At 37.1% G+C, this 26,774-nt stretch overlaps 1 long non-coding RNA gene across 1 annotated transcript; it reads right to left on the bottom strand.

Annotated features, from left to right (window-relative positions):
* Positions 1-4,206: 4,206 nt before the first annotated feature.
* LOC125347146 lies at positions 4,207-26,689 on the bottom strand. The gene is made up of 2 exons (XR_007210113.1): positions 26,637-26,689; positions 4,207-4,329 (listed from the first exon to the last, which is right to left on the bottom strand). It is a non-coding gene; the product is annotated as an uncharacterized LOC125347146 (long non-coding RNA).
* Positions 26,690-26,774: the final 85 nt, after the last annotated feature.

The following is a 26,774-nucleotide window of genomic DNA, read 5'->3' as shown; positions in this document are numbered from 1 at the left end:
AGCAGCTATGGAGAAGCTTTTCACTTGGAAGGAGCGCAATCCTTTGTTTACCTCAGAATACAAGAAAAAAAGCTCAGAGAATAGTGGAGATGAAGTGCCTAAACAACAGAGATCTTAGGATCATGGTTTAAAGCCAACCTGGGAGTAAAGTCCATGAGACTTATCTCCAATTAACCCCCATCCTCTCCAAAAATCTTGAAGTGGATCTGTAGCTTAAGTGGTAGAGTGCTAGCTTTGTGCAAAAAAGCTTAGGGGCAGCTCCTAGACCCCGAGTTCAAACTCTAGGACAGGCACAAAAACAAGCAGAATAAAAAACAAAACAAAAAACTGACTCCAATAAATTAATAGTCAAGAAGGAAGAAAATCAGGAAGTCTCAGGAGAACCCTTTCAGTATTTTAGACTTATGATAGTTGAGTAATATCAGATTATTGTATTCAAAATTTTGTCCAAATAAGGAGAATTTGATCTATGGTAGTGAAATATAGTCTATTGGGACAACTCCCAGGTCTTTACTTTCTGCAGAGCACCAAAGGAGATGCTTACTGTAGACAAGAGAAAGCAGAATATGATGTCTTCACATCGCTTAATTCAGATTCAACTTTCTTTAGGGACCTGTCAGGAATGCTCTCTGTTTTTATGCAGCTTTATTTATTCTCTAATTGTCATCATGGCTGGGCTTGTCTACTTAACTACATTGGGTCCAGAAAGAGCAGATACTAGAGTCCATGCATTCATCAGAGAGGGAGTGCCAATGAAGTCTGTAGAATACTGTGTCTGCAGCTTCTGGGCTCTTAGGTTCATGTTCTACAGTGTAGATGAAATCCTGAAGACTTTTTGTCAGGTCTGAAATGTAGGGGTTAAATGACTAGTTTACTTTAGCCCACATTTTTGCCTTTGTTATCTACATTGTTACTAACTTTTATGAAACGTGCTGTTACTGTTTTTTGATAGAAGGCAACAGCTCAGCTAACCTCACTCAGCATCTGTTTAATCAACAGTTAATTGGTGACACATACTAAGTCTATTTTATGCTTAGGTAAAATAAAAGAGGTGTCAGACATAGGCCTTTTTCTGTAGTTGTCTGATGGGATCAAATCCTATCATTTGATGTTAGACCATGGGTGCTACATTATATCCAACTTCAATTCTGTGTGTTGACATAGTCCTAATGTATAACCTTGAAAACTTAATCACCCAGAATCTTATAAGGTTCCCTGTAGCACATGCCAGCACCAGAACCTGTGCTTATTTATGTCAAAGGGTAGAGGAAGGAAGCCTAAAGCAACAGCAATTTTAAAGGGTTCAGAGGATTCTAGATTAGTTCTTTAAACAATAGCCAAACACAGGTGAACACAGTGCTGGTCTGTGATGATGACTGCTAGAAATGCAGTGTTAGAGAAAAGGTTTGGGGCGTTATCTCTTTGGAAACAATCAATCCGACTGGATCACACCACCAGAGGCAACCAACTATAAACTAACAAGAGGGTACAACACCGAACCGTATTTTGTTATCTACAAAGCAGACTAGCAATTATATTTCTTGTATTCTTCATATTTTTTCTGTATTTGTGGTAACTCAGATTATTGAATCAGGCTGATACTAATATGAAGGTAGTAACTACAGTATTTGAACTTGTTAGATATACCCACTGGGATTCTGGCTGGTGACTGATTCTCAAGTTGAAGAGTTTGTCTGGCTTCTAATGATGTAACTACATAATGGTTTTCAGGAAGAATGAATGCAATTACTAGACAATAATTTGATAAGTAATAAGCTATAGACTTGGATTCTTAGCTTATTATTTTGCTTAGACATTGTAGTCTCAATTTACTTAAATTCAGTATATTTAAATAACTAGATTTCATGTAATATATTTTTCCTTTAAATAGTTGTAATATCTGATGTGTACAAAGATTTATATAATTCTGTATAATTAAAACATTGCCAATACATGAACCACACCAAAGCTATTATAAGAAGATCTTTAATCATTTACTGCCCTGTTATAGATTGCTGATTGTACCTCCTTGGTCAATCAGGAAATATTTAATGCCCCTTCTGTGTCTTTCACAAGCATCTGGTGATGGGACTGGAGCTCTTGTGTGCCAGTAGATTCAATATTTAGGACAGGCCAAAGTCTGTGTCTGACTCACGAAGAGAGCAGTAGCTTTTGAGAGAAGTAGTTGCTTTGGCTCTCCTGGATCTCAAGGAAATTCTATTTTGGGCCAACTCTGGCCTAGAGCCATATGTAGAAAAGGCTCTGGGAAGTGTAGTTCCTCTTCACCAAGATGGTATTAGTAGAAACCACCACAGTGGGGCAGCAAAATACATTTTTGTACTTGTTTGTCGTGTTGTAAACAGAGGAGACATCCAGAACTAATGTCTGCTTAGATACCAGAAAAGTTATTTAAGTTACCAAATTAGCTCAAAAGTACTTAACTTGATTGTATCATCGTTTTTGTTTTCATTAAGCTGTATCTGTTTTTAAAGCCAGAAAAAACTTAAAATAACAGTATTCTAATCTTATCCTCATCTCCTGAAAATATTCTTATAATTTGATAAATCATATTGAATCTCACTGTGCTAAGCAGAAAGACAGATCCAATACAGTGCCACATAGTGACAATTTACTTGCTGTTTGTTAAAAATAGTTCAAGTTTTGCTTGTTGATAAATGAGCAACTTCAGAATCATGCGTAATTGAAAAAGGAACTAAAAGAAAAAAAAAGTAGAAAATACTTTGTTCTTCTAAGATACTAGTATACATTTATACATACGTAATGATTCATAGTTTATCCATACCATTTACTTGACATTATTGACATAGGAATAAAATCCACTTTTGTTCTTAAAATAATCTTTCTTATGAATATTGTTACTCTACAGAGCCTTCCCCCCATTGTGATTGTAAATTTGAATAATATTTGGCATGTACATTAGGACTTTGAACTGAATATATTAATCACAGCATAGTCATGTGATCTGTAGTTACTTTTTCTTTCCAGGATAGCTTTGTGTTTTCCTTCATATTCATAATTGGTTTTAGTGGATATCTAGATTTTATGATTTTGTCCCTTACTCATTCCTAAACTCCCACTCACAGTTACTTGACATATTTTTAAAAGGTTCAGATTCCATGAAACTGCCATCTTGGTGTTTTTGTACAGACCACATCATTAGTGGACTGTGTTGCTAACCAGCACTAAGCAGTCCTGTCTGGCCTGGAAGCTTTTCCTTGGGCTAGTTGTAGCATCCCTGTTTCCTCCAGAGGAGCTGTGAGACCCTATTTTGTGTGACTAAACAAGAACTCAGTCAAGTATGAAGCTTCTACAAGGCCAGCACACTAATTAGTTTTTATCATGACTAGTTATGAGGAAGCAGAATGAGGGAAGTTGCTCTGGTATAATAAAGGCTGAGTGATCTGCAAGGTTTGAATAAACAATAATTAATATCTTATTGGAAACACATCAAAATAAAAGAATTTTTTTTTTTTTTTTGGCCAGTCCTGGGCCTTGGACTCAGGGCCTGAGCACTGTCCCTGGCTTCTTCCCGCTCAAGGCTAGCACTCTGCCACTTTAGCCACAGCGCCGTTTCTGGCCGTTTTTCTGTATATGTGGTGCTGGGGAATCAAACCTAGGGCCTCGTGTATCCGAGGCAGGCACTCTTGCCACTAGGCTATATCCCCAGCCCCAAAATAAAAGAATCTTGACAGTTGTTTTCTATAGATTGGTGCAGGAAGAATAATGGAGACATACATGCTAATGACATTTCTCAGACATTTTATGTACCTCATTCATAGATTTAGTAAGATTATGGGTAATAGCTGAGGTGTTACTTTTGGGGATGTTTGTGGAAAACAACATAGAAAATGTAAAGTGTTTATGCTAGTAATAGAATTCACTACAGAACTTTTAAGTTCTAAGTACACAAAGCTGTTATTCTAGAAAGCCAGCACTAGGAGGCTACAGAGACCAGAATTGTGGTAGAACCAGGTTTAGTTCTGCATCTTATTGCACTTGCAAAAGAAAACTTGGGGAAATAATTCTGTTGAAGGGCCATGAAAGCTTAAATCACAGGATCAGATAAGCTAAATTATAGATGTCTTACTGTTTTTCATAAGTAGTAACAAGGGAGTCTAACATATAGAACACTGATTCCTTTTGTGCTTGTGACAGCCATTACAAATAAAACAAGCAAAATATTTATGCTGGTATATGATCACTTTAGAACTGTACTTAAATTTTTGGATGTTGAATCCCTGGATCCAGTTCTTGGTTATCCATGAGTGGCTGACCAACCACAATTGTTAACTCATATTCCTCTAGTCCCTTGTATTAATTGAAAACAAATATGTATTGAGTGCTTTTGCACTTAACTCCAAGCACTGGACTGGGGGGCTAGGCGTCCAGAAAGACCCTTCTCTCAGCATGTGCATACTTTTTCTCCTCTGAGTTTTTAATCTCTGCTTTTAAACATAAATTGTCATGTTCTAAGTCTCTTCTTTTAGAACTACCTATAATTATTTATTAGCCTGATCTTTACCTCTGTTACTTTGTGATCTCCCAGCCTGCTATTTAGTCCAAACTATATTTGGTAATTTTTCTTTATATATGTATATATATTTACTTATATATACACATACATTCATACTGTTACTTAAGTGTAGATAGTCTTTTGTTTTGTTGTGTTTCCTGTTAGTGTCAAATGTAATATTGGTACTAACAGTACCAATACTAACAGTATTACTAACAGTACTGACAGTAGGGTTGTTTTCTTTGCCTCACACTTGAGATCCTCCTGCCTCAGCTTTCCCAGTTCTGGGATTACAGACATGTACCATAATACCTGGCTTACCATTTTTTCTTCTAACATTAAGAAGCTCAGTTCGATAAGGAATCTACTCTTTCTGCATGTTTGAAAGTTTTGAGTAAGTTGGGTATGCAGGCCCTGGTCACAGTCTCTAACTATCATGAAGATTGTCTGGCTGGAACCTGAACATTGGACCCAGTCTGGCTATAAAACATAAAGATATCTACTACTGTAGATTTACTTTCTAATAACCTAATGTTATCAGGGAAGTTCTTCCTGCCTGCCAGGTAGGACCATCTGTAGCCAAGGTAGCCAAGGAATTGTTGCTCCACTGAGGATGGAAGGACAAAAGGACAACTGGGACTTTTTCCTCAGTTGACATCACTAAGCCATTCTCCATTAGGATTTCTTGTTTGATAAGGATAATGCACCTTGATTTATTTGAGATTTTTCTCATTTTCAGACAAAGACATTTGGCTAAGTCATCACCCTTCAGAATTCCAGTTTAGACTTCTGAGGAGAGGAGGAGAAATAGGAGGAAAGTAAGAGAGAAGAGGAAGGAAGGGTGAGTGGGAGAATGAAGAAAGTAAGAGAGAAGTGGAGGGAGGAGGGGGAGAATAAGCTATAGCTGTTATTGTCTAGGACTTTTCCAATTCCCTGTATGTGTCTCCTGGCATGGATTTGCCACACTGTTCTATAGGCTGTCTGTTAGCACCACAGTTGACTAAATAAGTGCTGTGGCAGCAGGAATGTCATCTTGTTGACATTTGTGGCTGTAACATAGTTACAGTACCTAGTAACTGATAAATTTCCCTACCTGTATTATACTATTTACTTCTCTTCCTCCTCTTTTTATTCTTTTTCCTCTTCCTCGATGATGATGATGATGATGATGATGATGATGATGATGATGATGATGATGATGGTGATGGTGATGGTGGTGGTGGTGATGTTGCTGTACTATGATTTTAACTTGGGATCTTCATGCTTGCTAGACAGGTATTCTTCCATGTAAGCCATGCCTCTAGCACTTCATTGTCATAGTTATTTCTCAGGGAGGGTTTTTTTAATTTCTGTGCAGGGATGACCCTCCTGTGTATGGCCTCATGTGTAGTGGGGACTACAGGCATGGACTGCCAAAGCCAGCTTATTAATTGGGGCCTTGCTAACTTTTTACCAGGACTCCAATCTCTGCCTCCTGTGTAGCTGGGATTATGGGGGGGAGGGGTGCAGAGCCACTGCACTCGGCTGCCTTGAACTTATTTTTTATTGTAATATTTTCCTTTATAATCTTTTATACAATTAATTATGCTTGAAGGTAAAGAGTTTAATTTCAATTTTTATATACTTTTATTATATTGATTAGGACCTCTATTATTTTATAAGTGATCATTGTGGTTATCTTTATTGCATTTCTTAATGTTAAAGGAAATATTACTATTGTTTAACCATTAAGTGTGATTTTTGTTGTAGCTTTTTATGAAGTTAACTAGCTTCTTTTCTATCTTTTTTATTTACTTTATGCTAATATATTATTTAAAAAAATATGAACATAGCTAAAGAATGAACAAAACCACTTGCCAGTTTTTAAGGACAAATTTAACCTTGGTTAAGTTTTCTTCTCAGTTCCTCTAAATGCTTATAAAAGGGAAAGTCAGCCATGTTGCTAGGCAATACTGTTGTGATAAACCTGAACTCTGTTAGGTAAATGGATCTGACCAGGGAGGAACTATATGTGAACTCTGAATTCTTGTTTTGTGGCTGTAGCTTTGAGCTTTCCTCGGAGCCCTTAGAAGCAGGTTTGTTCTTCATGGGAACTGGAAGCTGTGGTTAAGCCCATTAAATGACATACTGGCTTCTGTGTGAGATGCCAGGCTCTCAGCTGCATGGCTGTTCACCCACCTTTGTGATTTCATTTCCTGAGCTGTCATCTAGATGCCAGAGAGAACAGCTTGTGGACCCCTCACAGAGAAAAAGAGCTACACTAAACTTCAGTTCCGGCTGTCTCCTAGGCCTCCTGAGAAGCGGCTGCTTCACGGCCTTTGGTAATTGGGGTGCTCAAAAATGTGCTTGAAGTCCCACAAGGGAATTGTGCAAGGCATCCAAGCAAAGTACAGAAACAAAATGTTTATTAGGCTAAGTTGGTAGCTCTCATCACCCCCATTTCTAATTTTACTTATTGGATAATAATGTTTTCATTGACTATCAATATTATAAATTTGAACATAAAATAAGGATAGTATAATATGCCATCTTTTAAGATTGCTATATTCTATCTATATTGACCAACCTCAAAGTAGTTTTGTTTCTAAACTTAAATATTTAAACTCATACTAATAGATATTTGCTATTCTAAAAATATGTTAAATATATCATATATAAATATATACTTAATACATATTTGTACTAAATAAATACTTGCTCTTCTAAGATATTTATTAAAGTTAAACATACCTGAAAATTCAGAGCTGCGTAATACTAATTCACTGCTTGAGGCCCTAGGCTAGGTTCAGTTTATGCCATAAACAAATAAATAAATCCTTAGTCACATGTAGCTAGTGACTGCTATAGTTGATAGTACATATATCTTTGTCATCAATATAAGAAATTTTGTTAGACTACTGGGTTCTATTTCTTTTATTTTTTTTTTTTGGCCAGTCCTGGGCCTTGAACTCAGGGCCTGAGCACTGTCCCTGGCTTCTTTTTGCTCAAGGCTAGCACTCTGCCACTTGAGCCACAGTGCCACTTCTGGCTGTTTTCTGTATATGTGGTGCTGGGGAATTGAACCCAGGGCCTCATGTATACGAGGCAAGCACTCTTGCCACTAGGCCATATCCCCAGCCTATATTTCTTATTTATATTGATTACCAGAGAGGTTTGTATTTTTACTCCGTATGTTAGATACTATAAGAAAACTACCAGTGAACTAGTCAGTATGTATTTCAGGGACAAAATTGAAGACCTCAGAATACTGCTTATAAAATAACCTACTAGAAGAATACTTCTAAGATGTGAGTACCAGGATGTTATATTTCTCCTGAGACTTGCCTTCTCATCATAGGCAGAATTATTTTTTCAATTTAATTAGTTCTGTCTTTCTCAAGGATGGGGAATATCCAGCCTTGAGGCCATCTAAGACCCTCAAAATCATTTGGGACATGACAGAACAGACATTCACACTTCCTGTATGCTTTTCATCATCTTTCCATGATTGTCTGCTTGTGTTAAAAATTCATATGGCCTAGGAATGATGTTGTAAATATATAGTGGCCCTTGGCAGAAAAAAGTTCTCTACCCCTGGAAGGGCCACATTTATAGGCCATTTAAGTAATCCTCTGGCCTGGGCCTTTATAAACTTTTTCAAAGGTAATACCTTCAAGATATTTATTGATACTCGGGCTACTTCCAATGTTATTCCCATTCACCCACCTATAGTCAAGTAAAGGAACTATACACAGGTTTCCTCTCAGTCACAGCACCCACCATCAGGTGTTGTGTCTGATAATGTCCATTATCATGAAGTCATTTTGCTTGCATTTCTAAAATGTTTATTTTGTTATTTATTTATTTTGGCCAGTCCCAGGGCTTGAACTCAGGGCCTAGGCACTGTCCCTGAGCTTCTTTTGCTGAAGGATAGCACTTGAGCCACAGTGCCACTTCTGGCTTTTTCTGTGTATGTGGTACTGAGGATTTAAACTCAGGGCTTCATGCATGCGAGGCAAGCACTCTACTACTAAGCCAAATTCCCAGCCCTAAAATGTTTATTTTTCAAAATGATATTTGAAAAAATTAAGGCTTATTTGTAAGAACTTTAGGCTTGTAAGTGTTGCTAGGGACATTCACCTAAGAGTATATTTTGAGTATCTTCTTCAAACTAGTGAAGGGGGTTTGAATTAAAAGAGGATAGAATGTTATTTAGTTTCTTTATGAAGGAGGTTCTTTGGGATAACAAAAAATCTCATTCTGATAATTTGTACTTTCTTGGTGGAAAAGTACCAGTGTTTTTCTCTCTCCATTTTATCTGAAACTTACAGGCAGGTCCATATTATATATGTCTTATATATTTAAAAATTTTTAGTTTTCCATGCTTCTGAAGATGCTTACAAAGTAACTTGAATATTTCCGGCCAAAAGGTAAAGTACTATTAAAACTAAAAACAGCCTCACTTTGAAAAGAGTTGAAGTATTAAGTATTCCCATGATCAGCATGGAACATATTTGGGCAGCAGATTTGATTTTATGCTTTCTAGTTGCTAACACAAGGATAAGAAACACAGAATTATATAATTCTTATGTGTTGACAACCAGAAACACATAAACATTTGCAGAGACCAAACATTTCCTGGAACTAAACTGGAGCAGAAATTTATTATGTGGCTCTTTGTTTAAAGAACCCAGTGAAAATATCTTCAACCACAGCTACGTAAAAGATCAGGAGTGAAGCTCACATGGATTTGGTTCCCTGGGAGGCAGAATCAGGAAGCACTGTGTGCCCAGCATGGGTTGGCAGGTAGAAAGAGGTTCTGGGGCTCCTAAGTCCTGGGCCTCTACTGTATAGCACTGTACTGAAGAAAAGAATTTAGGAAATTATGTTGCTAAATAGGACCACTAAGCTTTGTTTTCTAAAAACATTGGATATTGTCAATGTGGTTTTTATATAGGTGTCAATTTCGTTCTTTTTTTTTTCTAGTCCTCTTAATATATGACTCTAGTTGAGATAAATTACTTAGTTGTTTAGTGAGAAGCTTTCAGCATTGAAGGAAGCTAATGTTTTTCATGGAACTTTAAGAGTTGGTCTGATATTTTTGCCCATACAGAAGTCTAGTTCATTTCAGAATGAAGGGGAACAATAGAATCATGAATCATTATTTTTTTGAGGCATGTGTCAATTAATAAAGGTTTTCACAGCAGAAAGTAGTTTAAGACTTCATAACTGAGATATAGGGAAGAGACAGCTTGTGCCTAAATATTTGAGAGATAAATAACTATGGCCAACTACCCCTCTTTCCTATGGAAATACCCCTCTTTCCTATGGAAATCTAAACTGAAAAGCTTAAGTATGGGGCTGGGAATATGGCATAGTGGTAGAGTGCTTGCCTAGCATACATGAAGCCCTGGGTTCGGTTTCCTCAGCACTACATATATAGAAAAAGCCAGAAGTGGGGCTGTGGCTCAAGTGGTGGAGTGCTAGCCTTGAGCAGAAAGAAGCCAGGGACAGTCTCTGAGTTTAAGTCCCAGGACTGGCAAGCAACAACAACAACCCAGCAACAGCAGCAAAAATCCTACCAAACTAAAGTGTGGTCATAATAGAATGCTTATGTATCTTGGTCTTCTAGGATCAGTTAAATAAAAGAAATTGAAAAACAACATAGCCTGTCCTATTGTTATATGCATGTAAATTTTCTTCTGTTTATGTAGCTAAAATGCCCAATAATTTCTCCTATTTATACCTTGCCAGCAATGTAAGAAGCTGTGCTAGTGGAACTGTACACAGGCATCTTGGGTAACTTGCCATATGGGTGTTTTATTGTTTGTTTGCTTTTATTCTTTATTAAATAATTATACAATGGTGTTTCAGTTCTACAAGTTCGGTTATGAGTATAATGTATCTTGATTAATCAGTGTCACTCTTTCTGTTATTCTTCTTTATCTTCTCCACTTAACCTCTACCTTCAAGTTATGTAGTCCACAGTTTTTATGTAATGTACATTGAATAAAATGACTCTATTTGTTCACTCTTTCTCCCTCCATTTGTGTGACCCTCCATTGTCTAGTGCTCTACCACTTAAGCCACAGATCTGCTTCTGGCTCTTTGGTAGTTATTGAAGATAAGAGTCTCATGGGCTTTCTTGCCCCAGCTGGCTTCAAACTGCGATCTGCAGATCTCAGTCTCCTGAGTAGCTAGAATTACAGGTGTGAGCCATTGGTACTTGGTGAAATTTTCTGTTTTCTGTTCATTAAATTTTAAGTTGATGATAATTCTGGAAATAATGTAGTTGGTTTTGAATGCTTTAGTGAGAGGAAGCAGGCTTTTATTCATAGCATTCATTTCATTTCGTAGCATTCATGAGTAGAATAACTTTTATCTGTGAAGTTTAATTCAGCACATAAAAATACTGCATTGGTAAGATATTTATATAGAGTCCACTAAGAACAAATGGACATTTGGAGTCTCAGGATTAAAGCTAGAAGGGCTTTAATCCTGGAGCTCTTGAAATTCACGCTTGCTTTTGAAGGGGAAGTTTAAAACACTTGCCTGCAGACTAAAAGAGCACCTTCAGAAAGCTAGGCAATTTGTGTCAAACCTGAGAAATCTGCAGAAGAACCTCAGAAAGAGAAAGCTGCCACAGTTGAGCTCTCCTTCCCTCTTCTTCCTACTACCCAGTCTAAGCATCTACACAGCCACAATGTCTTCTCACAGACAGCAAATAGTAGAGCCTTTAATGTAGCTCATGAAGTTTGTACAGTCTGATAGACATAGAATTCTAAAAACATACAAATTCGGGTTTGGATGAGAGCTTTGAAAGACAGAGTGCTTTCTAGAGAAAGTATATACAACACAATATAACTTAAAGACTGGGACCCATATGAAGGCAGCTCAGAGGAAAGACCACCACCATAGAGAAGCATCTAATGGAGAGAACCTGTCTTTTGTACAAAGTTCCTGAGGCAGAGAGAGAAAACCTGGCGCTTTTGGGGACTTAGGAGAAGGCCAATGTGGCCTGACAAGTTCAAAGCTACCAGTTCATGCAGGGCTTGATGGCTATATTAGAATTGTAGTCCATATATCCTAAGAGCAATGGGAAGTTTCCAAAAAGGTGGGAAGGGACTGGATGCACTGGGGAAATGACTTGGCTGAAGTTTGTCCTGAGGAATGGAATGGGTTGGAGTGGCAGAAGCAGAACGAAAAAAACAAAAAACACCCTTTCCAGGGAAAAGATGGTAATAGTGAAAATATCTAGGTTTGAAATAATCTCAATTTGGGTGTATCATGGATTTGAGAATACTATTTAATGAAAACTCTATTTAGTGGAACTCAGCACCTGAAAAGAATTTTTTTTGATCAGTTGTGGGGCTTGAACTCAGGGCTAAGGCACTGTCCCTGAGCTCTTTTTTTGCTCAAGGCTACACTTTGAATGACAGAGCCACTTCTGGGTTTGTTGTTGTTTTTTGTTTGTTTGTGGTTAGTTGGAGATAAGAGTTTCAGGGACTTTTTCTGCCAGGACTGGCTTTGAACCATGATCCTCAGATCTCGGCTTTCTGAGTAGCTAGGATACCCAACAAATATTTTCTTGTTTAAAAGAATGTCAATAGGAGGAGACTACTTGAAGAAGCTGGTGATTTCAGGTCCTTTAAGATTAAAATGAAGCTTTTAGAAACTTTGTGAAAAATGAAAGATTGAGACCATATTGAATTTTTTTTCTAGGAAAAAATACCAGGTATACAATATGAGAGACTCTCTTAAAGGGAACTATCTCAGTGCATAAATATATATACAATCAGTTTGTATTTTGAACATTGAAAGCTACAAAAGTTAGCTGTAAGGTAGCATGTACATGTTTATTTTTAAGATATACACAGTAAATAAAACCAGTTTGTTGGTTCAGTAAGCCAGTCTATCAAAAGCTCACCTTTTCACTTTCCAAAATGTTTTCATTTGGATGATTGATTTTATGGTCAGAGAAAGCATATTTCTGTAGGACAAAAGGTCAGATTGGTAGAAAATGATCAGACCACAGTACAGGTTGTGCATTTTATTACACCAATTTGTGCTTCTCCCCCAAGAGATTTCTTAAAACAGAAAGGCCATTGTATTTTAATATCAAGTATTTCTGCTTAGATCACCCATCACTCCAAAACATGAGTTTACTTGCTATGTGCCCTCATTTGAGAAAACAGGTTATTTCTTCTCTAGACAGTCACCTGCTAGAGATCTGTCTTTGTGGTGCCTCTATTTGTCTTTCTCACACAGATGTTTTGTTTTTCAAGATTAGAAAAATGGAAATACTTGGCCCTCTGGAATTGTGCGCTTCACTAACAGGAGCTGTGGTCGCTGGTTTGTGGGACAGGATTGGCAGTAGCCTGGAACTGCTAAGGATGTAGGTATCTGCCTGTTTGTGTCATTGCTTTTAAAAAAAGGAACATGTTGGAACTGTAATATTTTTAAAATTATTTATTTTAATTGGATTCTTTATATTTTGTTCCTCAACAACTATGACAGTTGTAATAAGTATTTATAAATAGTGGATTCTAGGATAAATTATTGCCCTAATGATAAAAAAGCCATGAAATATTCTTCATTTAAGAAACATAGTGGGATCTTAAATGCATATTTCAAAGATATGAAAATATTCTCCTACATGCTTCATTTTACACTTACATTATGAAATGCAAAAACAGTGGTAAAGCAATTACTAATAACCTTTTAAGTATAACTATAGCAATGTAAAAAATGTCTTTTAATGTAGGTTGATTTTGGTTAGCCTGATAGATTCCAGTTTAGTGGAAGTTGAATTTTATTTTTTTTAGGCCAGTTCTGAGGCCTCCTCAGGGCCTTGTGTGCCATCCCTGAACTCTTTTTCTCAAGGCTGGCACTCTACCACTTGAGCCATAGCGCCACTTCCAGCTTTTTCTGTTTTATGTGATAATGAGGAATTGAACCCAGAGCTTCATGCATGCTAGGCAAGCACTCTATTGCTAAGCCATATTCCCAGGCCTGGAAATTGAATTTTTATCAGTTTCTATTCTAAAAAAAGAAAACTTTTTAGTGTTAACATATGTGAGATTATAGAATCTTTCTAGATTTAATTTTACTTCATCAAAGAGACTGAAGTAGGAGGGCATTCATTCTTTGAAAAAGTTCAAAGTACCAAGGCCATTATGTTAATATAAGTTAAGTGCCTTCTCTATATAAAAAGCCATTATTTCTTCAGTTCTGTTGAAACTACTTTAACAAAACTAGTAAGCTGTGAAATTGTATCAGAAACGTGGTTTGGAATTTTCACTTGAAAACAGTAAATCTGTAAGGTGTGGTCATTACAATGGGATGCTTTAGTTTTGATCAAAATCTGTGATATCCATAATGATAGTCACTAGCCATAACTAGCTATTCTGTTGAGACAGGATCTTGCTACATAGTCCAGTCTCAAATGAAAGACCCTTCTATATAAGCCTCCTGAGTGATGGAATTGGAATTACAGGTTTGTGCCACCACACCCAGGTTCAAAAGTTTAATATTACCGGTGGCTAGAGATACATTTATTTGGGGCAAATTGATCTGTATCATCACATATGACCACCATTCTTTTGTCATCCACTGATTGTTCTGAGTCTTTCAATGTATGGCTCAGTTAATACAAACCTTTATTGTTTTAAGTATATGATTCTTTGCTATATACCTGTGAACAAAAAGCTGAACAAGATACTGATCAAGCCCCAATCAATACCAGCAACAAAACAAAATAAAAAAGAATCATGTACTTATTGATTATCTACGGTATGGCCCATATACGTTGTTGGCCAGTATCAAACAGAGTGAACAAAACTCCTGGGATTCATGGAGGTAACATTCTAGCAGAGACACTTAGAACAAATAAATAAGTAAAGCATACTATATATTAGAAAACAATAAGTGCCCTAGAGAAATGTGAGATAGACAAGGGCTAAGGTTTCAGTGATAAATGAGTTGTCCAGGGAAGGAAGCTGTGGATACAATTGAGAGAACAGTGTTTTGGTAGAGGTATTAGTAAATGCAAATACACTTGGGCAGAGAGGTGAGCCTGGCATGTTTGAATAGTGTGAGGCAGCCAGTGAATGGTATAGAGTGAGCACAGAGGAGAGGAGAAAAAAATGTGTAGTCACATGTTGTAAAAAGTCATGGTGCTTGAGACCATGAACAAAAGAAGTAATGAGAAATAATGGAAATCTAGTTCTGTAGGGTTGTGAAATTGGAAAAGGTATGGGAGAGAGAGAGAAAGGTTATCAAGAATGAATCTGAACTTGTCAGCTTGAACAAAGGAAGAATGGATTGCTGTTGATTAGATGGGGGTGGGTTGTGGAGGAACCAGTCTGAGACTGCACAGTTTGAGATGCTCCTTTATTTAGACTTCTGTGTGGGAAGGTCAAGTAGGCAACCTTCAGTTCATGGAGAAAAAGGGCCTGAAGGAGGACATTTGAAGTCATTTACATCTGGCAGTTAGTCAAAGCTCATAGGAAGAATTGAGACCACCAAGGGAGTGAGACCAGAGAAGAGGAGCCATCTGGGATATAAGATGGCAGCAGCAAAGGGGATGGGGTGAGGACCACAGTGGTTGGACATTAGTCATTAACTTTGTGGTATTGTTGACAGGTTAGGTCAGGTGAGAGCTGATCATTGTGGACATTAGTCATTAACTTTGTGGTATTGTTGACAGGTTAGGTCAGGTGAGAGCTGATCATTTTAGTCAAGAAAAATATCAGGGACCTAGAAATTGGTGGAGACTAAAGCCAGAGTGGAATACAGTCAAAGGGGAACTGGGCGGAAGAAGAGGAAAATTAGTGCAGACCCTCTTTTGAGGAACTGTGGGGTCAGTGGGGCTAAGGAAATGTTTGACTTTGTTAAAATGAGAAAAATCATAACATGTTTCTTCCAAGACATGTATTTAGAGACATTTCAAGTTACCTTTCTGAAATGGCCCACTAGATCTGTCACCTTGAAGACCAACATGTGTTATACCAGTGGGGTGAGGTAGTTTTTCCCTCCTAAGAAAATCTCATAGAATTGTTTGGGGACAGAGGAGAGGAAGAAGAGTGAGGTGGAAGGGAAAGAAGAGAGAAGAGTGAGTGAATGAATGAAGTTTAGATACGTGTAGAGACATGATGGTTATACCAGAGGTTAGTCTTGGAACTGTTATGACATTTGGCTTTATTTCTTCCTACTCAGTTCCTCAGTCACAGTCTAGTCATTAAAAATCATAAGAGCTAGGTGCCAATGGTTCTTTTCTGTAATTCTAGCTACTTAGGAGGCTGAGATCTGGTTCAAACCCAGCCCGGGCACAAAACCCCCCACAAGATTCCTCTTGCCAATTAGCCACCAAAAAGGTAGAAGTAGAGCTGTGGCTCAAGTGGTAGAGCACTATCTTTGAGCAAAAAAAAATTTTTTTTTTAGGGACAATGCCAAGGCCCTGAGTTCAAGCCTCAGGACCAGCAAAAATAAATAAAAAAAACTTGTAAGGAACATATTTAAGCTAGTTGTCTACAATTAACATGTTGAAAAAGCTAATATTTGTGAGTTAATATTTCCCTTTTTAAGGAAGTTACTGAAATATTTGAAGCAATTAAGGCAAATACATGCCTAAAGAACACAGCAATAATATCTAGATTTAAGATCCAATTTGTGATTCATAATAATTCTGTATTCCAACAGGATAAAATGAGGATAATTGGCTTTGGCTACCATATGAAATTTTTATGAAAATCAAATGAGGTGTAGTGGGTAAAAGCTTAGTGAACTATAAAGTACTTATTTTATAAATTTGAAGTAATGGTGTTAAAATAAGTGAAGCTTGAAGTTTTGTCAAGAATATTTGGAACAACTGGAGAGAAGTATAATGTAATAAAGTATGGAGTGTGAATAACCATAATTCATAATGATCCTGATAGAATCTGCCAAAGTTTGCTTTTTACTCATGTCCAGCTTTGCTAATGACACCACAGAATTGATCATATTTGGACCATCAGAGAGCTTTGTGGTCAAGAGCCTTGGCTGTGGTTCAACAGTCAATCAATTTAGCCCCTAGGAACCTCAAAATTACTGAACATCTGGCTATTTGGGTTCTTGAAGGTAATATTTGCTGGTAGTATATGACTCATTTACTTAGTAGAAACTATTTAAGTTACAACAATTTTTACCGTCAGTCTCAAAGAACATTTCTGTATTTGATACTTGGAGTAGAATTGCACTTAATTTTATTGTTGTATTTCAGCACTACTTAGGGGAAACTGAGAAATTAAAAATAGGCAGCAAAGGATATGTCCATTAATGATGACATGAAGAGAATAGGTGGTTTTTTATTCTCAATAAAAACAAGTATAAAATTTAGCAAGACTATCAACAACTATCATTTTTAAATACTGGAAGGCAAACAAAATGGCAGGCAAGAAATTGAAAAGGATTACTAATCTATTGAAGCTCTGAGTAAGAAAAGTGGGGGTGTCAGTGGCCTCTTTGCCTGGGGCTACTTTTCTTTTCCATCTCAACTGTTGAGAAATACAGTGTTTCCAGCAGCCTTAGACCAGATTGGAGTCCAGGTGAGAGGTGAGGGTAAATGAAGTCACAGTTTAATTGGTGAAAATTGGAATTTTCTGTTCATTATGGAAAGCCTACAGTTTTGCTACCTTGAATTTGTAAAATAGGCAAGCCTAAGAGACCTGGCTGCGGCTTTGGATGAATGGTGCCCTCAGTTAGACCCAGCAACATCAACAGTATGAGGGTGACTTACAGGAGTACAACCACTGCCCAACTATTATCTGACCAATATGTCATGCAGACATGGACATTCGTAGTCATCAGGGAAGTGCAGGCTAAGCCATAATAAGATATTGCTGCAGAGACACTTCAATGGCTGAAAGCCAAGAGACAGACAATGCAAGTACTGGCCAGATGTGCAGTCTTTACTCATTACTAGTGAGGTATGCAGTGAGACAGACAGCTATCTGATGGAAATGGTTTGGTGATTTCTTAAAAAGTTCATTATGCACTTAACATATGATCTAGCCATTCCATTCTAGGCAGAGATATACAGTGTTCATAGCAGAAAGTGTTGCCAAAATCTGAAAAAGCAAGAAGCTTCAGTGTCCATCATTGGATGTGCAGACTTTAGTATATCTGTATGTTGTTATGCTTTTCTGCAGAGAAAAGGGGTTGGGCTATTGAGATATATTGTAACATGTATCTCAAAATAGTTATGGTATATGAAAAGCCACATGTACCCCAAGTACCATACTATTGGTTCCTTTTATCTAAATTATAGAAAATACAAACTTAATCTGTAGTGAAAGCTGATCAGTGGTTCTCTGAAGATAGCTTGGGAAGGGAGAGAGAAAAGATTTCCAAGGGAATAACAAACATTTGGGAAGAGATGTGTATATTAATTATCATCATTGCACTTGGCAGTTTCATTGTTGTAATATAACAGAACACATCAAAATATGTACCCTTAAATATGTATGAAATTTATTACATATCAATTGCATTTGGATGAAATTATACAAAATTGTATCCATTCAGAAACCAGATCTCTACAACTCCATTATTCATCCCAGACAAAACCTGTAAATAATTAGTGTTTATCATCTGGTGAGTGGAAACAAAATATAGTCTAGTTTGTAGAGCCATATCAGCCTGATTAAGAATAAAGTCCTTATTTGATGCTCTCCTGCTGCATGTCCCACAACATAGGTGTCGCTCAAAAACATTAGGCCATGGGAGAGCAGCTGGAAATACACACACACACACACACACACACACACACACACACACACACACACACACACACACACACACCCCTAGCTATAGTGTGAAACTACTACAAAACACTAGATGGACCAAGGTTGGCTGTGTGGTTGACTAGAAACCAGTACAAGGGAACTGTGGGGGAAGAATGGAAGTGATCCTGGTGAGAATTGGGCAGCTACGAAGCTTACAAAACGTCATCAAATCATACACAGAAAATCAATGAATTTCATGGCATGTATATTGAACTTCAGTAAAGCCAACAAAATGTGTAGGTACTCAAAAATTTAATTTCTGCTTAAGGTCATTATGCAAGGTTGATTGTAGTACATTGCTCTGAAATACTTTGTTGAGATTCATTGAATGATTGTACTATTTGCATTCTAATTGTAGTAAAGAAATTGCTTTTCTCTGAATTTAATTATCAGAGGTAGTTGTATTTCCCTTGCACATGAACACTGATTTAGAATGATTGGTTTTATGCTTAATAGCTATTCACACTCACTACTCAATAGCTATTAACACTTCCCACAGGAAGAAGTGACAGCTTCTTAGATTGTAATTCTGTTCCTAAAGTAGTGTCTATCATTCAGTCCTTCTGTAAGGAAATTGATGGTGGCTTGACATCTTTTAATTTGTTAAATACAGAAAGACACATCCCTTTATGCTTTGGGTGTCCACCTTCCTACCTGGAGCTCCATGAATGTGAGGACACCAGGTAATATGGCCATAAGATTCTTCAGGAGTTGAGTATATGCAAGCCCTCTAGAGCACCATCCAGCCAGAGCTAGCTGTTTCCTGCACCAGACTAGGTATCAGCTACCTGGGGAGAGAGCTCTTTCTCCTGAATGTCTCCTTATCTAAAATAGGAAATAGGATTTCATTGTCTTTTGGAGAGAAACTTAACAAATTTGTAATGAATATAATAACCCTAGAAGATTTTTCTTTAATGCAAATAGAAAAATATTTTAGAAAAAAAATAAAAATTCATTGTGCTATTTTAAACAAACTAGCACCTCTTTAACCAACGTGAACATTTTCCTAGTTTCCCTGCCTCAAAACAAATTCCTTGTTGAAGACTTACAGCTCCTCAAAGATAGAGACTCATCTGTCAGGATGAAAAGCAGAGTTGGGGTGTAGGGGGTTGGTATGTAAGCTAGAGTGTGGAAGTGTACACCCAGAACCACTGGGGAAGCCTGGGAGGAGAGAATCAAGAGCTGAACTCTGGTGGGTTTGACAATTTTGAGACAGTCTCTTGTGTAGTGCAGGTTGGCCTCAAATTCTCTTCTTCCTCCTGCCACATAGGTGTGCAGATGAACTTTGAAGATGATGGGACTTGATTATTGCCCAGATTTGTGGGGAGGGAGAGAGAAGTAGGTGAAGACTTTAAAGCTTATAGCTTGAAGATGAAAGAAGAGACAATAGCCAAGGCATTGAGTAACTGAAGGTGACCTGACTTTGTAACTGGGGAAATGTGGAGAAAAGAAACGTTCAGGGGTTTCCTGGGCCTTCTCTGCAAAAGGGAATATTAGGTACCCAGGAGGTTTGTTTTGCTTACTGATTTGGGAAACCAGGAGTTCACTTTAGTGGTTTTATTCTTATGATTGAGTTTGAAAGGTGATCATCTTTAGCTCATTTCATGTCCATCTTTGGAGAGGACACATTATTATTTTACAAATAAAGTTGGACACTGGGGGCATTTGCAAAGTCAGAATTCTTCTAATTGAAGAACTAGCATGTTGAAGAAAGAAATTTGCTCGAGAAACCTTGAGCAAACAGGTTGCTGTTTTGTTGCCTATGAAGTGCAGACCTACTCCAATATCAGGAAACTGAAAGGCCTTCCTTGGGTGATAGTGCCAGTATAAACATGCAGTTTCCTTTTGTGCCACCAGAGGGAGTGTCTGTATTATTGTTACCTTGAACTGAGGTCCGAATTATTTTCTAAGATAGAGCTGAAATTTTTGGAATGAAAAAATGACTGGAGGGAAAAAGAACAAGCAAGATTTTGGACAGTGTTAAACTTGAGATGGTTGGAAAAAGGAAGAAATTTCATTTGTGGTGAATATTTTGCTTCTGTCTGAGAATTTTGATTTTTTTTCTTCCTTATTTGCAGCTAAACAATTCTATGATCTTTCATATTACACAAATGTGTAACTCTAGAGTTTTAATAGTAGTCTTGGGATGTTAATAAATAAATTATATCGTCTTTACTTGATTATTTGGTGTTTATTAGACATAGTGCCTCAGGCCTCTTAGCTACTTGTAAGGGGGAGATTGAGAGGACGGTGGATTGAGGTTAGTCTGGACAAAAGACTCCATCATAACCGATTTTTTAAAAAAGCATCCATGTGAGGTGACATATTCCTATCATCCTAACTATATATGAAGCATAAGTAGGAGGATTGTAGTCCAGGTGGGCCCAGGAATAAATACAGATCCTATTTGAAAGCTACTAAAGCAAAAAGGACTAGCAGCATGGCTCAAGTGGTAAAGTATCTGCCTAGAAAGTTCAGGATTCTCAGTAGTTCAGCCCAAGTATTGCAAAAAAAATGTACAAGATGTATTTGACTCAAATTAGTAAATTAGAAAAACCTTTTCATCCCACTCCTTTTTGTTGATGTTGTTTTTAATCTTTGCTAAGCTTGTGGATCTTCTTACAAGGCATTTTACTGTCATACATAAGCCAGAAGGTTGGGTGGGGATGAGGAAAAACATTATTTCTATGACTTAAGCCTAGGGATATGGAATTTATTTACAGCAAAAATGTAACTTTTGAAGCCAAAATCAGTGGTAAACAAACTGACATTTGTCATTGAATTATTACCTAATGAGTGAAAGAGACATCCACCTGTGTCTCTGGTACTGAATATTTCATGTGAGTGAGTCCTTTGATTTAAAATTATCAGGTAGTCTATTTTGCCTTTATTTGTATTAAACATAGAAAAAGTATGAGCACATTCTATTTTGTTAACTGTAATTATAATACTTTTTGTAGTAGAAAACATTCTGAATTCAAAAAGAATAACCATAAGCATATCCTTTAATTCTGATTCTTAGGCAGCACTAAGCCACACTCATTACAGTCTAGGTCATATGCACTGTCAGAACTTGACATTTATAACATTAGTTTGTAGATCTAATTCACTCATTTTAATTGTCATGAATTCAGTTTTATAAATTTTTCACAATTTTAAACTGCTTTTTCCTTTGGACAGACTTGAAGGTTTTTCTAGCTTTTCACTATTGACAGAAGTGTGCTGTGGGAATTTTTTTAACGTACTTCCATAGGGCAAGTACCCCCAAATTCCAAGGATACTTAAAACTTCCAGGTGAATGTCTAGAAAGAAACTGCTCCTGGAAGTGGTTTTATTGCCTGCTATAGCCTCCTGAACATGTCATTGTCAGCGTTGAATTCTGTCTGTAGTATGGTTTGAATTGATATTTTACTGTAGTTTTAGTTTTATTTATTACTGATGACATTGAGAATTTGGGGGTTTACTAGCTCTTTGGATTTTTTTCTGTGAAAGATTCTTCTAATCCAAGTGGCCATACTTACTGGTTTGTAAGCGATCTTCATATATCCTGCATATCAATTATGTATACTGAGGCTTGAATGTAGGAGGCAAACACTGAAGCCATGACCCTAGCTACTTCTATGCTTTTAATTTGTTTTCCAGATAGATTCTCACCCTGTTGTCTGGGTAGCTTCAGATCACGATATCTCTGTCTCTTTCCCCCAAATAGCAAGGATTGCAAGCATGTGCCACCACATGTGGCCAGACTTGGCTAAAAATGATCAGTCCCTTCCTTTGGTCATTGTTTCTCTGTCTTAATTTAAAAATTCTTTTTTGAGCTAAAGTAAGATAAAAATGTTATTTGCTCGGGCTGGGAATATGGCCTAGTGGCAAGAGTGCTTGCCTCCCATACATGAAGCCCTGGGTTTGATTCCTCAGCACCACATATATAGAAAATGTCCAGAAGTGACGCTGTGGCTCAAGTGGTAGAGTGCTAGCCTTGAGCAAAAAGAAGCCAGGGACAGTGCTCAGGCCCTGAGTCCAAGCCCCAGGACTGCCCCCCCCCCCGAAAAAAAATGTTCTTTGCTGTTTACTAAGTTTCCACAGTTCATCTAATGTGGACTTTTATGTATAGCATGAATAGCTGTAGCACCTATTATTTTTTTCATGGACACTGTGCATTCACCAGAGTCTTCTTTCTGTGCAGATGTATGTCCTTTCTGCTACACAGTTTTCATCTGTGTGGAACAAGATCTTTCTTGGAGGCATTGGGTTCTTTATCCTTGCCTCACTTTCATACTTGCTTTATGATGTCTCAATTTCTCTATTATATCCTGTTGTCTGATACTTGACATTTTCTCACCCTTTTCTTTAAAGTTGTTGCTATTTTTTGCCTTTTGTCTTTCATGTAAACTTTAGAATTTGATTCCAGTTGATTGAAGCCAGGCATTTAATTTTTAGATTAATTGGAGAATTGATGTCCCTGTGTGATAGGTGTTTCCTAACTGCGACTTCTTTATCATCTACATTTAAATCTGTTTACATATAATATATATATTATATATAACTGAGAGATATTAAAGAGCTTTCCTCATCAACACTTTATTGGTTACATGGCATCCATCAAACTAGAGAGTAATTTATAGTTTTTATTGACATTCAGATGAACATATTTAATAATGATTATTTTTAAACTCATAATCCATTGTGAAATTGTATGTAAATATCTGTGTGTGTTTTAGTCTAATAACACTGCAAGATTTACATAATATTTATGTGAGATGTCTTTGGATAGGAGATGTTAGAAACATACCTGATTTTTGCTTTATGATTTAGCCAGTTGGGGGATGCTTTATCCTCGGTTCTGGTTTGCTTTGGTTGTTTTGATAGACCATCAAATAACCATCTAACAGTGCCAGTGAATAGCAGGCACTCAAATGTTTGCATACATAAATTGGTCTGTAATATTTGCTTAGTTTCTAGAGCCTTGTTATTTTCCATTGCTACGTCTGTGTATTCTCAATCTCCTAGCACCTGTTTAATTACTAGAGCTGTCTTAAGTGTGTGTCAGAACCTGGCTATCATTATTCTTGACTTTTTTGGTTTTTTTTTTTCCTGGGCAGTCTCTGCATGACTTATCTTTCAGATGAACTTTAAAGTAATTTGGTCAAGTTTTAAAAACCCTCCAGATTTTGATTGACAGTGTGTTAATTTTCTAAAAACATTTAAAGACACTTACGTTTTATTTTCTGGCCTGACGACTGCTACATATTCATTCATCTGGTTCATAAGTTTCTGGAACTTTTTGGTTAGAGCAGATTAGTTCCCAGATTTCTTTTTGGATTGAAATTTAAAGCAATTAAATAAATCAATTGCACAAAACACTTAAGTATGCCACATGTTTGTTCTGTAAAGACAGAAGGTTTCTCTGTATTGAACAGCACTTTAAGGGCTTTTCTCCCTCCTTACAAAACATGGCAGGCCTGGTACCACGTGTTCCTTGATTGGATACAGTCTTAAAAATAATAATCTGTGTGTTGTTTGGTTAGGAAATATTTTCTCACATGGACTACTTTCTCCCAGGAAACTTAAAAGTGATCCAGTGTCAACACTCCTCTGATTGTCCTTGTTGATTGAGTCCTGTGCAGTCTTAACTTTTTCACCCTGCTTGGGAACCGGTGGTGGGGTTTGCTAAGTGAAGTAGGAAGGCTGGCTTGTCATATGTTTTCCCAGAGTGCCCATGGCTCCCAGCCAACCTGTTAGTCTTTGTCTTTCTTTCTTGCATAAAATTGCCTATTTTTCACTTCAGATGGGGATGTGAGGCAGTTCTGAGATTTGTGTTCTTGTTACATGTACACCATCTGTGGACTTCTGGCATGTCGGACAGGTTCCCATATTGGCCGAAGTGTCAGTTGGTCACTTAGGATGGCTAGAATCGTAGCCTGTTACATCCCTGTCAGTTCAGCAGCAAATGCCACAGCTCTCATCTGAAGTACAATGTTTTGGTGCTGTGGATCAGGTTTAAAAAAATGCTATGCAGATATAGTATAGAAAATTGCTGTGTATCTCTCATTCTCATTGCTAACTCTTATGTTGTCATGTTGTATGTCAAAGTAAGGAATAAACAGTGATTCACTACTGCTAACAGAAGTCCATACTTCATTCAGAGCTCATTAATGTTCTCCAAATGTTCCATTTCCTGTTCCAGGGTCTCTGAACTGGATATGTTCTTCAGTTTTGGTTTTTATGACCATTAGACAAGGTGTGGTATGCCAAGAGTGATGTACCCTTTTTCTCACATCCATGTGAAAGGGATGTGCTGTCTCTCAGACTTCTCTTGATCACCTTAGTCACCATGCTATAGTGTTCTGTGCTGTGAATCTTCTTTCTCCTTTTTCCATACTCTGCCATGGAATCAAATCACTAATTATAGTATAATCTCGGTTTTAAAGTTTTGTTACTTATCTTTTTTCTTTATACCTTGCCTTACATTTGAAACCCGACTCACTTTTTTAATGAGACTCTGAATATATATATATATATATATATATACAGCATTTAAAAGTGTAAACACAAGAATAAATGGAAATTGCCTAGACCAAAAATGGTTCAGAGTGGTGAATAGCACACTGAATTTGCCTTGCAGTCACAAACATTTGGTTTATTGGTTTTACTTTCAAATCTTCATAATCTGTAAACTCAGTCAGCTGCTCCTCTGTGCTCAGATGGCTGCACAGACTGTTATTCTTCTAGCATTAAGAAAGACTCCTCTTTCTCTTACTGTTGCAAGATAAGTTTAGCATCAGAATATTTAATCCATACTGAGGCTTAGTTCCTAAACACCACGATATACTTATTCTAATTAATTTGATGGAAACATTTCTGTGTATAAACTTGTCCTAAAGTTTGAATTCTGACACCAATTTTGACATTGTTAAGGTATTTTAGCCTTTCACACTCCTCTTCTACCTTAAAGTAGCTTAACTTTAGTAGTGCAGATTTTTGATAGCCTGTTGTTTTGTGTTGATTGTGAGATAAAAATCTTAATGAATTTGTGGGTTTTGTCTGATTATTCTTTCTATTCAGATGACCTTACATTTTTACTTTGCCTATTTCTAAATAAGAATGAAAGAAAAAATAACATATTATTGTTTTAGCATGTGATCATGGTGTTCTAGAAATGATATAGACAAATGATGCAGATGTTCATTGTATCATTACCACAGTTGTATCAATGTTCATTATATGTGTCTTAGAAAACTTACTGTTTAAAAGTTAATGCTGTGGAGGGAAAAGAAAAACCATGACAAATTTCATGATACCCAAAATGTCCTATTTTGTAAACCTATATTTGTAGGCTCTTACCCATAATTACAAACATTTCATTAAGGCAGACTGTGGTTTGTTTGGTTTTTTTTTTCAGAACATTGGAACTTAAAGGTTCCTCCTACATGTGTTAATATGAACTTGATTTTTTTCTCTTTTTCTCTTCTTCATACCTGGGTTGTTAGGTTTCCTAATGAAGATGGGATAACAAACATGCTCTGTTGTGTCCAACTCTATTGAAAATGGCTCATTTGAACTTTATCTGCCCAGGCTGGGCATGAACCAAGATACTAGGATCACAGGCATGAGTCACAGAACACAACTTATTTAAAATTTTTGAAGTGTGTTAGAGTTGTTGTTTTTTTAACCAGTTTTAGAGTTCAGTACCAGGAGAATCAAATAGTATATTTTAAGAGGTCTTTTGTTCACTTTATTGTCATTTGGTAAGTCAGCTAAAATGAACAATAATGCTTTTACTCAACCACAGGGGAAGTCCTTTTCCTGGCCCTCAGTTCTACTTTCAGTGAGTCAAACGATTCTTATGTTCATAAGTTTTATGATATGTAGAATGTACAATATTACTGCTTACCTTTTATATCTTAAGTGTGTAAAGCCTGTTGAGTGTACCATTACTTTGTTTTTAATATTACTCATTCTTTTTTTCTAAGTTTGAATGTATGAGTATCATAAATGTAAAAATATGTTCTCAGATAGGTTAAAAGATCTCTTTTAAATATTTATGATCTTTGGGTGTATGTCCGGGTTCTTTTTGTGTGCAGCAATTAATGAAAGCCCTACAGAACTTTGGATACAGGGTTTCTCCTTACCTGTCTAAAGTTTTAGCACTAACTGACCAGGCTCTCTCAGGTTAACTGCAGGCTTGCCCATCCTTTATTTTTTTTTATTTTATTTTTTTTTGGCCAGTCCTGGGGCTTGGACTCAGGGCCTGAGCACTGTCCCTGGCTTCTTTTTGCTCAAGGCTAGCATCCTACCACTTGAGCCACAGCGCCACTTCTGGCCATTTTCTATATATGTGTTGCTGGGGAATTGAACCCAGGGCCTCATGTATACGAGACAAGCACTCTTGCCCCTAGGCCATGTCCCCAGCCCCTTGCCCATCCTTTATACTCCCA

This window comes from Perognathus longimembris, chromosome 2, assembly GCF_023159225.1.
Source record: "Perognathus longimembris pacificus isolate PPM17 chromosome 2, ASM2315922v1, whole genome shotgun sequence".
In the NCBI taxonomy this organism is placed as follows: Eukaryota; Metazoa; Chordata; class Mammalia; order Rodentia; family Heteromyidae; genus Perognathus; species Perognathus longimembris.
This window is presented reverse-complemented; position numbering and strand designations above follow the sequence as displayed.